Here is a 13,829-nt window from a genome sequence, read left to right on the forward strand (position 1 = left end):
CTTTGCTTGCCAGGCCCAGGGCTTGAGTTAAGAGCTGTTTTATGACAGTTTAATTGATCTGCCAACATTTTCCCTGTCAGGGGAAAGCATATTTTAGAGGAACAAAAACTTAGGAACTGACCATTTGAACCAAGTCAGCAAATATATATAGGTTTGGCGACTTGTCACTTCCAAGGTCCTTCCAACCATGGTCTAAATTAAGCTTAAAATGATTCAGCGGTCCTAGAGAAATCACTTTTGAGCAAGAACAGGTGAAACTAGGTAAAAGGCCCACTGTTGACTCTAGGAGAGTAAAGTTACCAACAATGGAATAAAAAGAACTCGGAGATTCCCAAAACAGAAGTTCTGTAGTCACACTGCTACAGCATCATCCTCAATGGACATCCATCCAATCAACTCCTGCTTTCTCTAGGAAGCATTCCATCCATTCCTCCCTGGAGAACAGCTTTTCACCCACTACAAATTCCTAGTGGTAACTAGCACAAAATCTGTAGCCCAAGAGCAGGTGTACTTTTAAGATGACAGTGGGGGAAACTTTCAGGATACTGAGTAAGCTTGAAAGGCTCTGAGAGTTTTAGAGACAAATGGGACATCACTGCCTTAGAAACTCCCGTCTATGCCCTACCCTCAAATTTCCAGAAGAGCAAAATCAGGCTCTGAAAGTTTGTGAGATGTGCTCAAGACCCATTGAGCAAGTTGATGGGTGAATTTGGACTAGAGACCAGGTCTTCAGACTCCAAAATCTGATTTTTTTCTCTTTATCAAACTTTTTGTGGTATCTTATGTGTCAGCTTGATTAGGATATGGCCCCCACACATTTAATCAAACACTAATCCAGGTGTTTCTGCATAGGTATTTTGTAGATTCCCTTAACATCTACAATCTCTGACTTTAAGTAAAGAATATTACCTTTGGTAGGGTGAGTAGGCCTCATCCAATCATTTAAAAGCCTTAAGAGCAAACACTGAGATTTCCCAAAGAAAAAGGCATTCTGCCTCAAGCCTGCAGCATGTCCTGCCTGAGTTAGCCTGCTGGCCTGGCCTGTGGATTCAAATTTGTAGGTCCCCACAGCTTTCTGAGCCAATGCCTTAAAATCTGTCTACATAGATAAACAAATAGATAGACAGATGATAGATGTACAGAAAGTAAATAGATAAATGATAGAAAGTAGATACATAGATGATTGATGGATATATGAGAGATACATAGATTGATAAAATACATAGATAAATGGATAGATACTGAAATAGATGTAAGTATATAAATACAACACACATGCACACGCGCATGCGCACACACACACACACACACACACACACACACACACCCTGTTGGTTTGTTTCTCTGGACAACCCTGACTTATATACTATTCAATAAGCGAGATAGGGCAAATCCAAAATTGCCCTGATGAATATCAATCAATAAATTGAGAGAGAATCCTTGGGATGGAAAATGGAATATATGAGCTCCAAAGGCACAGCTGTCATAGGGATGGTTCAATAATACCTGGGGCCCCAGATTCTTTCTGTTTTTCTGCTCTGTCATCTCTGGCTCCTTTTTTCTTTTTTTTAAATTTTATTTAAATCCAAGTTAGTTAACATAGAGTGTGATAATGGTTTCAGAAGTAGAGCCCAATGATTCATCACTTCCATAAGACACCCAGTGCTCATCCCAACAAGTGCCCTCCTTAATGCCCATCACCCATTTAGCCCCTCCCCCCCACCTCCCCTCCAGCAACCCTCAGTTTGTTCTCTGTATTTAAGAGTCTCTTATGGTTTGCCTCCCTCTCTGTTTTTATCTTATTTTTCCTTCCCTTCCCCTATGTTCATCTGTTTTGTTTCTTAAATTCCACATATGAGTGAAATCATATGGTATTTGTCTTTCTCTGACTGATTTCACTTAGCATGATACATTCTAGCTCCCTACATGTTGCTGCAAACGGCAAGATTTCATTCTTTTTGAACACCAAGTAATATTCCAGTGTGTGTGTGTGTGTGTGTGTATATGTGTGTGTACCACATCTTCTTTATCCATTCATCAGTTGAAGTGCATTTAGGCTCTTTGCATAATTTGGCTATTGTTGATAGCACTACTATACATCAGGATGTATGTGCCCCTTCAAATCAGCATTTTTGTGTCCTTTCGATAAATACCTAGTAGTGCAATTGTTGAGTTGTAAGGTAGCTCTATTTTTTATTTTTTGAGGAACCTCCATACTGTTCTCCAGAGTGGCTGCACCAGTTTGCATTCACCAGCAGTGCAAAAGTGTTCCCCTTTCTCTACATCCTCACCAACATCTGTTGTTTCCTGAGTTGTTAATTTTTGGTTCCTTTCTTAGAGGCAAGTTGTGGAACTTGAAGGTAAGTTTTGAAAGATTTCCAGTCTGTTGCCTAATATATAACTGTGCTGTTGAGCCTAATATTTGAAGGATGCCATTGATTCTATTTGCAGAGTAGGAGTGAAAAATACATCTACATAAAGTGCAGATAAGGCAACTTTTGTTTTACATTTCAAAGATGATTTGACAAGGCATGACTTACTGAGTGTGTAATAGTCATTTTAAAGCACTTAACACATCACAGAAACTTCCTTTCCCCTTCTTACTTTGTTCTGCCATTCACTTTACAGAGAAACTACCAAGACTCCTTCACACCTGGTAATGAGCATTGTCTACCTTAAGGATCTTAGAACATTGAGGGTGCAAGAACATAAAGAAGAAATTGCAGGATGTTGATTGGTTGTTTTTGTTTTTGTTTTTGTTTTTGTTTTTGTTTTCATTGCTTATTTCACAGAAATGCTATCAGCCAGTTCTTAGATTCTGGCTTTCACAAATTCTTTGGTCTCTATGAGGTAGAGCAGCTGCACATTAGAATTGCTGGAGAGAGCTTTTTAACTACCGATGCAATATTCCCAGCTCTGATCAATTAAATTCAGGTTTCTCAGAGTATCAACATTAGTATTAGTAACTTTTTAAAATTTCCCAAGTGATTCTGGATGCAAGTAGGGTTGAAAACAGCTGGGACAGAGAATGGGATCAAACTATCAGTTAAACAAGAGCATGAACAGTAAGAATGGCAGCAGCCGTAAAATGGGTATAATGTTTGTGTGCCCCCCAACCCCTAAAGTGCACATGTTGAGACCTAACCCCCCATGTAGCAGTATTTGGAGGTGGGGCCTTTGAAAGGTGATTAGGCCGTGAGAGTGGAACCTTTATGAATGGTAGTAATGCCCTTATAAAGAAGACTCCAGAGAGCTCTCTTGCCCCTTGTGAAGACACAGCAAGAAGTCTGTGGGTGGGAAGCAGGCCCTCACCAAACCATGCTGGCACCCTGATCATGGACTTGCAGCTTCCAGAACTGTGAGCAATAAACTTCTGTTGTTTGTTAAGTCACCCAGTCTGTGCCATTTTGTTATAGCTGCCCAAAGGGAATAAGACAGCCATCAACCCAAAGTAAGAGAGAGAGAATTTATGGCCACTCTCCTCAAAATCTCTTCACCCTCTTACTTCAACATTTTATATCCTTTCCTTAAGTTGCTAATTTATCTTATTTATTGCCTGCCTTCCTCAGTAGACCAGAAGCTCCACAAGGGTGTTTCTTCACAACTGGATAGATTTCCAACTCCTAGGCCAGTGCCTGATCACATTTTATGTTCTTAACTATTTGCTGGAAAAAGGAATGAATGGATGGGAATTATGTCTGGTTTGGGAACTGTCTGTGTAGAGCAGTTGGAAAATACAGTGGTGACTGAAAAGATGCTCAACGTCCTTCCTCATCAGGGAAATACAAATCAAAACCACACTCAGATATCACCTCACGCCAGTCAGAGTGGCCAAAATGAACAAATCAGGAGACTATAGATGCTGGAGAGGATGTGGAGAAACAGGAACCCTCTTGCACTGTTGGTGGGAATGCAAATTGGTGCAGCCACTCTGGAAAACCATGTGGAGGTTCCTCAAAAAATTAAAAATAGACCTACCCTATGACCCAGCAATAGCACTGCTAGGAATTTACCCAAGGGATACAGGAGTACTGATGCATAGAGGCACTTGTACCCCGATGTTTATAGCAGCAGTCTCAACAATAGCCAAATTATGGAAGGAACCTAAATGTCCATCAACTGATGAATGGATAAAGAAATTGTGGTTTATATACACAATGGAGTACTACGTGGCAATGAGAAAGAATGAAATATGGCCCTTTGTAGCAACGTGGATGGAACTGGAGAGTGTTATGCTAAGTGAAATAAGCCATATAGAGAAAGACAGATACCATATGTTTTATGGTATGGATCTTATGTGGATCCTGAGAAACTTAACAGAAACCCATGGGGGAGGGGAAGGAAAAAAAAGAAAAAAAAGAGGTTAGGGTGGGAGAGAGAGCCAAAGCATAAGAGACTCTTAAAAACTGAGAACAAACTGAGGGTTGATGGGGGTGGGAGGGAAGGGAGGGTGGGTGATGGGTATTGAGGAGGGCACCTTTTGGGATTAGCACTGGGTGTTGTATGGAAACCAATTTGACAATAAATTTCATATATTGAAAAAAACATTTTAAAAAATTAAAAAAAAAATACAATGGTGACAATGCTAATGCTATGCTTGGGAGAGCTGGTCAACCTTAGTTTGGGACTTGTCAACCATCTGTGTCCTGAAAATGAGCCACACTGGAAGATCCCTCAGGAATAAATAACCTATTATGTCATTCAACAAGGAGCCTCTGGAACTCAAGAAGAAGGATTTCACCTTTGGCCTTTGGAGGAAATTAATATAATTCAGATGGTCAAGCAAGAGAGATGGTACCACACAAAAACGTGAAATGTACAGAAACTCTTTCTATAGTGAAGAATTCACCAGAACAACCAGCTAGTGATTATCTTAAGCAAATACACATTTTAAAACTAGCCTGGGACAAGAATAGCTTGTTTCAAAGGCCTGAAGCTGATCAGGCATTTGGGAGATAGGCTAGTGGTGGTGCCTCTCTAAGAATGTCTGCAAGGGAGAGGAGTGGAGTGATGAACAGCATGCCCTGGGTGCTGGGCATGGGGTCCCCATCTGCAGGACATGCTAGCCGGCTGGTCGCTGAAGAAGTGAGCAATGCAAAAACTTTCATCTAAAGTTAAAAGTCTGTGCTGGGCTGCTGGAGCTACTGACATGCATTCTCAGGTTAGTTGAAGAAAAACATACAAATAGTGCCAGCAAATGGATTAAAAAAGAAAATCTAAGCTCTCCGAACATTCAACACTGTCTGTATTTGTTTCATTTCCCTTAACTTCTTTTTTTTAATGTTTGTTTATTTTTGAGAGAGAGAGAGAGAGACTGCAAGTGGGGTAGGACCAGAGAGAGAGAGGGAGACAGAGAACCCAATGCAGGCTCCAAGCTCTGAGCTCGAACTGTGAGATCATGACCTGAGCCAAAGTCGGACGCTTAACCGACTGAGCCACCCAAGCACCCCTCCCTTAATTTCTTAATAAAATTTCATTGAAAAAAATCTAGCCATATGTTTTGAGATAGGTTTATATGCCCCAGGGTGCTAAATGGGCTGAGACTGCAAGAGGGGGTCTGCTTGAGAGCCTGCCTGTGCTATCAGAGTACCCTGATACACTGTACAGAGCACATGTCTTTTCACAATTCTGCCCCTTCGCTTCTTTCAGCAACTATGAAGGCAGCTGACCTCTGGACTTCTAGTTCTGTGAGATAAGACATCTCCTTCCATTTAAGCCAATCAGAGTCAGGTTCTTGGTCACCTGCTGCTGAAAATGCCTGTGTCTTTTTCACCTAGTGAACACCTTCTCAGTTTTGAGACCCTGCTCTTGTGTAGCATTGATTCACTGACTCCCTTCTTAGTGCTCAGAAATAGATTTCTATTGTGGCACCTCTGCTCTATCAGCTGGACAGCAAGCCCTTAAAAGAAGGGCTTTCCCCCCAGAACTGACAGAGTCCCTGACACAACAAAGGTGAATGAATGAATGAATGAATGACCTTGGAGATAGAGATTCTCTGTGACAGCAGAAATGCTGAAACATAATTATGAGTCAAGAGAAAAAGAGAAAGGAATGATCAAGGAGAGTGTGGAAACAGGACGTTAGGAGAGAACAAAATGGGAAAAATATGAGACTGTGAGTATGAGAAGCTGATATATGATCAAATTAAGGTTTATGAAAATTTCATTGGATGGGAAAGAAAAATATGTATAATTGTATAAATTATTTTAACAGTAAGCCATAGAAATATTAATGCCATTTTGGCATTTATCACCTCATAATGCAGCTGTCAATTTGCCTGAGTCCTGTCCTAATGGCAAGCAACTCAAAGGCAAGCCTAATGCTTGGGTCTTCATGGCATGCCCAGCCCTGAACCCAGCACGTGTCCAGCGCCCATTAAGGGCTGTTGAACTGAGGACTGAATAAAGACTTGAAGGCTTCAGAGTTAGATGTCACACCGATTACTGAAAGCACAAAAGAAATAACCTACTGAACATTTTATTTGAAATTATTTTTCCCCATTAAATCGAATTACTTTTTTTCTTCTTTAACACTCTCTAGCTTAACAATAACATGTAAATCATGAGCTTTTATCTTGGATTTAGAAAGTGACCCATTAAGTAGGAAATCATGTGCTTGATACTTAAACCAGATTAACTAAAAAGGTCTTTTAGATATTGGGTTCTCTGCAATTCAACAGAAAAAAAAAAAATTTTTTTTTTTAGCCAAAAGCATTGTAAAGCCAGAACTAGGGGGGAAAAATTAAGCCATTCTTAGCAGTGTCTTCAGTGCAGCTTGGTGTCTTATTAATGTGAACAGTATTATCCATACACTTCTCCACATGCTATTAAAGTTACACAGAGTAGGAGGTAAATGCATCCCTTTGTTCTCCTCCCATTTTAATGGCATCATTATTTATATTATTAATATCCTATATTTTTTTCCTGTAATGCTTGAAGTTCTATATAGTCATTCTTTCTAATCTAGTACTAGAATCATAAAAGCTCTCATCCTCATTTTGCAAATAGGAAAACAGAAGCATGAAATGGCTAATGCTTTGCCACGTGGGAGATTCACTGAGAGGTTCAAAAAATGGACTACAAGGACAGTTGAAAGGAAACTTCCTCTGGCCAAGTTCACTTCAGAATAAATTTTTCTGGGTCTCTTATCTCAAACCTGAGTAATAAACAGCTCGTTCTTCAAGGGGAAATATCTTGAACCCTTCTCCCTAGTGTAGTCTTAAATTATTTCCATCAATTTCTAAAATAATAGATAGACCACAAATATATTGGCAGTACAAAATAAAATACCCATGGTAAAAATATATGAAGGCTCATAAGCCTCTCCCCTAATTTTTATTTTATTGATTCACCCTTTATTTAATAAACATTTGTTAAGTGCCTTCTATGTGCCAGTACAGTTTTAGATGCCACCCATTATAAAGAAAAAAAAAGATATAGCCCCTTCCCTTCAAGCTCTTCACAATAAGAGTCAGACACATAAACATGGGGCAGTTTAATAAGTGCTCACATAAGTGAGGTAAGCACCAAGTGCCAGTAGAGGACAGGATAGGGCACCAACTGGGAACTGGTGTTGAGGATGGTGTCAGAAATGGGGGACAGAACAGGAGCAGAATGAGCAGGACATGTCCAAAGTGTGTGGTGGGGCGGGAGGGAGAAAGCACATGGCCCGGCTGCTACTGGCAGTCATTTCATAACCACAAATGGAACCACTTGTAGGGTGAAGCCCATGTTACGGGTGGCTGAGCAGAGAGATGGAAGAATCTAGGTGGTCGATGGCTTCATTGAACTGAACTGCTGAATCAGTCAACACTAAAGTCACCCTACCTCAGAGCTTGTTTTTAAGTGAAAGAATACATTTCCATATTGTCTAAATTTAAGTAGGGTTTTCTGTCTCTTGCAGCTAAAAGCATCCTAAGCGATTCAGTAGAGGAGGTTTAGGGGGAAAGATAGTTCATTTCTGCACACGTTGAATTTGAAATGGCTGTCGGTCCACCTGGAGATTTCCCAGGGACAGGTGGGTCTGACCGTCCTTGTCGAAACAGTGATTGTTTTAAAATAACCTCAGCATAGAGGAGCCTCGGTGTCTCAGTCGGTTAAGCCTCCGACTCTTGATTTCAACTTGGGTCATGATCTCACGTTCATTAGATCGAGCCTCAGGTCGGGCTCTGTGCTGACAGTTGGACCCTGCTTGGGATTCTCTTTCTCACTCTCTCTATGCCTCTCCCCTGCTTGCGCTCTTGCTCGCTCACTCTCTCTCTCAAAATAAATAATAAATTTAAAAAACATAACCTCCGCATAAACACTTTGAATATCTATCCCATAAGGACAGTTAGTTGCACTTGAAGTAGCTCCATGGCATCCTCAACAACCCAGATGCTTTCTTGCCTTCCTGCTCTGCCATCTCTAGATTACTTGCTTTTATTCATAGGTTTGTTCTCTCCTCTCACAAGATGGTGACAGCAGCACTAAGCATCCCATTCACACCCCAAAATGTCCAAAGGCCAAATTTGGGCACATTTTTCCTTGTTCTTTCTTGAGAGCAAACAGAGTCTCGGAGTTGATGCTCAGAGGTTGTCAGTATGTGAAGGACTCTAATCAGGGGTCTGTATTCAGACTAAGCTACACCAAGCACTTCAAATGAGGTTAGCTATGTCTGAACAAGAGGATCCACCAATTAGGATAAGATTTTGGAAATCATTTTTCACTTGTGAAATGAATGGTATTCAAGGTATGTAACTGATCAGCCTTTTTGCCTTTGCAAAATGAAGTATAAGAATGTGGCAAGTTCAGAAATCCAACTCCCTTATGGTAAAATCCTGGACTCTGATTTTGGTCCTGGACTCTGATTAGCAGAGGATACCTTCACCCCCTCTGAATAGAAGATTTGTTGGTTTTGCCATTAGAATATTGCTGTGTTCCTACACATCATTTTAATTGTGCAAGGGGCCACTGTGTAAAAGAACAGAAGCTGGGGAACTTCTTCCAGCTCACAGGATCAAGGAATATGCCTGTTTTGGGGCCTGCTTGGCAAAAAACATCTGTACCTGTGGCAGAATTCATGTGAAGCTTTCTTTATTGCAACATATCATCACGGAGCAGGTTGTGAATGGGTAGGCATAGCCCCTACCTGCCTCTAATAGTTGGAGGATACCAATGTTTACTGGACAATTTTGAATGGTCAAAAGAACTCACAATAACTTGTAACTCCACTACACCAAGTTACTTCTCCCTACAGAGACTCAAGTATTATACATCCAGGTCAGAGGAGTCCTGGTAGAAGTTCAGTCATAAGAACAATCTTTCCTGCAAACAGACCTCCTGGAATCCTAGGAAAGGACCTGAGAATGAGAGCCTTCTGAGAGAGCCATTGCTTCACTCCATACCAGGGTCTAATCATTTAGTCTTTTTTGTCCATCGCTGCTTCAGGTGTGTTTCTCCTGAAATACCCAAATCAGCCAAAAAGGCAAACAATTCCCAGATAAGAGGACTCTTACTGGTTCAGGGTATGTGCATGGATGCTCCCCCTCAAGTTCTTCCTTAAATAGCCTCCCACGTACCCTTTATGGGGCTTCTACTGCACAATTTTCTCACGCCCTCTATTCACTATCAGCACTTCCTGGCCAGCAACTGCCTGCCCAGCTCAACACCTCCCCTTATCTCCCCCTAGGTCTCCAGAACTTACCCACTTTATAACTGAAAGTTATACTTTTCCCACCATCCCCAGCCCTTGGCAACAAGCACTCTGTTAGTATGAGGACAACTTTTTTAGCTTCCACATATAAGTGAAATCATAAAGTATTTGTCTTTCTGTGTCTGGCTTATTTCACTTAACATATGTCCTCCAGGTTTATCCATGTTGTCACAAATGACAGAATTCTACTCTGTTATATACGTGTGTGTGTTGGGGGGGGGGGTTATATTTTCTTTATCCATTCACCCATTGACAGACACTCAAATTGTTTCTATGTCTTGTGTACTATGAATAATGCTGCAGTGAACATAGTGCAAATATCTCTTCAACAAAGTGATTTTATTTCCTTTGGATATGTACCTAGAAGAAAAGATTGATGGATTATATGGTAGTTCTAGTTTTAATTTTCTGAGGAATTGCCATACTGTTTCCCTTAATGCCTCTACCAGTTGACATTCCCATCAACAGTGTGTAAGTGATAAACATTACCTTTTCTCCTGTCCTTCTGGCTTTTTGATAACTGCCATCCTAACAGATGTGAAATGATATGTCATTGTGGCTTTGATTTGTATTTCCATGATGATTAGTAGTACTGAGCATCTTTTCATATACCCATTGGCCATTTTTACATCTTCTTTGGTAAAATGTCTATACAGGGCCTTTACCCATCTTTTAATTGGGTCATTTGGTTTTTTTGCTATTGAGTTGTATGAGTGCCTTATATATTTTGGATATTACCCCCTTACCAGATATATGGTTTGCCAATATTTTCTCCCAATCTATAGATTGCCTTTTAATCTTATTGACTATTTCCTTTGCTATGCAGAAGCTTTTTAGTTTTATGCACAGGCATACCTTAAAGATATGTAGGTTTAGTTCCAGACTACTGCAATAGAGCAAATAGCACAAAAAATGAGTCAAATGAATTTTTTTGTTTCCTAGTGCATATAAAAGTTAAGCTTACACTGTACTGTAGTCTATTTACAGTGTGCAATAACATTATGTCTAAAAAAACAATTCCATACTTTAATTAAAAAATACTTTATTGCTAAAAAATGCTAACTGTCATCTGAACTTTCATCACATCATAATCTTTTTGCTGATAGAGGGTCTTGCCTCGATGTTAATGGCTGCTGACTGATCAGGGTGGGGTGCCTGTGGCAATTTCTTAAAATAAGACAGCAATGAAATCTGGCACATTGATTGGCTATTCCTTTCATGAATGATCTCTCTGTATCACGTGCTGCAGTTTGAGTGCATTCTACCCATTGTGTATTCTTGGTGCCTTTGGCAAAGATTTTTTTGAACATACATGGGCGACTTAAAAAAAGAGATAACTTTGAATTAGCTCTAATGACAAGTGTATATATATCACATTTGAATTTTTATAAGAGTATGCATCGTTTTATATAAAAAAAGTATTAAAGGCAGTTTATGATTTCCAAATTGCAGTACATTAATTACCCTTAGTAATAAGTAATGTACGACACATCTTTTTGAGATTTGGTGCTTTAAGTTACAGAAACTGATTCTCCTTATGGGGGTGGTCTATTTGAGGGAAAGTTTCTCTTTTTCTGTGGACAACCAAATTATGCCAGTGTATTTAGTTTCTAACAGTTGCCTGAGTTGTCATTTTCTCTTTAACTAAACGGGGGATACCCACAAACCATCTTGCCACAACAAAATCATAAACACTTCCCATGGCAGTCCTATGCCCCTTGTAGAGACTCTCCCCCTTCCTCTAAATCCCCAAATTTCCAAACTCTCACCTCCCCTGGTACAGAATTACAAAACCACGTGTGTCAACCTCACATCAGGAGTGTTAACTTAGTGAGCTCTATTTTCTTTGGAAAGGAGGAACTGTGAATGTAAAACTAAAGGCAGTTCAGATCAGGTTAACATGTGTCCTTGGCTGGGGGAGAAAAACCACCTCTAATTTACCATGATTAATATAGCACATTCTTTCAACTAGCCCCTGTGGGTCCTGGAGCAGAAGAAATGTTCATTTCCAGCATACCCAATGAGTAGAATAGTGGAATTTTTTTAACTGAGGTACAATTGCATGTTATATAATCAAGAGAATGGAAATTCTAACACTACAGATCCAAGTATTGAGGGAAAATGGGTCTAATCAATGAATTGGCATCTTTTTGGTAGCTCTTTGGTGTGACACTCCAGGCCAGTGACTATGAACAAAGTAAACCTTGCTCTTTTGTTAACCACCTGTGAAAATGAGGGCAAAAGATCAAGTAGGTCATGGGCAGATTGCCAGATTCTCTCTGATGAGCTAGAAATAGACGCAGCTCAAAAGTGGGCTGACCTCTTCCTTTTGTACTTCTCTCTCTCCAACGTATCTACACCTACTTAGATAATATTTATCATTCTTATTTGAATTGTAAATGCCAGAGTAACCTCACTTGAAAATTATGCTTTAAAATTTGATGAAATTATACACTCAACTTTCATTTCTTAGCTTGGAATATATATGCCCCTCAGCTCTAAATTTTCCGAAAATTTTGCATTTTTACCATTCTCTGTAGTCTTTTATGGACAGTCTCCAATAGTCAAAGCTGTGCGATGTAAATTTTCATGGTGTTATGAGGATAATTTATTTTCTTTCATTCTAAGAGAAGCCAGGAAGCTATCTCTTTTCCAGTTGGGATGAAACTGAATATCTGGATTGGAAAATTCCTAAGTACACTGGGTATATCATGCACTATCATGGCACTGTGTTTAACGTCTTTTGAAAGTAGAAACCTAGTGTAAGAAATTGTCAGACCCTAAAATGAATGGGATGGAGTCCCCAGCAGCTCATATGCCCCCTTGTTGGGAGGTAGGGAGCATGAAAAGGAACTAGAAAAGTAATATTTGCATGGATTTATAAGTTTTTTCTATTAAAAAATTTTTATATAAAATCATCTGCCTAGCAGAGAACTTCCTTAATAGGATATTTGTTTTTATACGTAGTCTAAAATTGTGTTCTCTTCTATTTTGGCCCATAAGAAAAGGAAGGGAAGATTTCCTTATAAAGAAATGCAGGAAAACTGATTTGTACCAGAAAATGGAAATGCAGCGTAGCAGAATTGCTACCAATAATGCTTATAGAAGGGGGATGTGGAGTTAACAGTGGGATGAGGGATGATAGATGTTCACACACAAGTTTAAAATATGCTTCTAAGTAGTACTACCCTCTGCAGATGGTACTCTCAAGGATCAACTTCAAGATAACTTTAAGACATTAAAAATCAAAATAAATTTGTTGAATGAGATCACTTGCCTGTAGAGGTGAATAGCTCCAGGAGCTTTTCTGTTAATAGGTATCCAGGAGTCTCTCCAACACCAAATTCAAATTAGCGTGGCCTTGATGTAGCTCCAACAGAACATGACCGGAATCTGATTCTAACCAAGGAAGCTGAAACCCAATTAATTAAACTATCCCAGGTCTTAACAAAGACTGTGCCAAGAAAAGAAGGGTGGGCATGGAGCCTAGACAAGGAGAGCTGAATAAGCAGCTATTTAGTTATTGGTAGCATGAGTTCTGCACTGGCCAAGGAAGTCTTGCTTTGACTGGTTGAATTGAGTTTCCTATCCGCTAAAAAGGTTACCCTTAGAGTGGAAATGATTCAGATTTCTTACCTCCACTGAGTCCTAGTTTCCCCATCAGTAAGAACAGTAGGAGATAAGTTCCAAGAGGCAATAGGGTATACTTTGTATAGGATCTGCGGGCCACCATGAAGACGTGATTAATATTTTAGGGAACCGCAGAGGCTTCGGAAAGTTTTGAGTGAGGAGTGATTGGGATTATCAGGAACTAACATTGCAAAAGGATTAGAAGTATCAAATTAGCTAATCCATGTAAGGCCTTAGCACCATGCCTAGTCTATTAATAGTGCTCAATAACTGGTAATCATGATTATAATTACCATACTTCAGTGATGCTATCGAAGTAGCTCCTCTTCACCAAGACTAAATCATGAAGAAATAGAAAATCTGAATAGACCTATAACTAGTAAGGAAATTAAATCAGTAACCAAAAAACCTTCCAACAAAGAAAAGCCTTGGACCAGATGGTGTCACTGGTGAATTCTACCAAATGTGTAAATAATTAACATCAGCCCTTCTCAAACTCTTCCAAA

General features: G+C 39.8%; 1 long non-coding RNA gene across 3 annotated transcripts in view; it reads left to right on the forward strand.

Annotated features, from left to right (window-relative positions):
• Nucleotides 1–13,829, forward strand: part of LOC122240225 — a 76,733-nt gene that overhangs the window by 9,846 nt on the left and 53,058 nt on the right. For 2 of the 3 annotated variants that reach the window (XR_006219638.1, XR_006219637.1), the window contains exon 1: nucleotides 6,035–6,114. The exons of the other annotated variant lie outside the window; for it this stretch is intronic. This is a non-coding gene — a long non-coding RNA (uncharacterized LOC122240225). Of the gene's footprint in view, nucleotides 1–6,034; nucleotides 6,115–13,829 lie in introns of those variants that run through there. 3 annotated transcript variants of the gene reach the window in all.

Source organism: Panthera tigris, chromosome B4 (assembly GCF_018350195.1).
Source record: "Panthera tigris isolate Pti1 chromosome B4, P.tigris_Pti1_mat1.1, whole genome shotgun sequence".
NCBI lineage: Eukaryota > Metazoa > Chordata > Mammalia > Carnivora > Felidae > Panthera > Panthera tigris.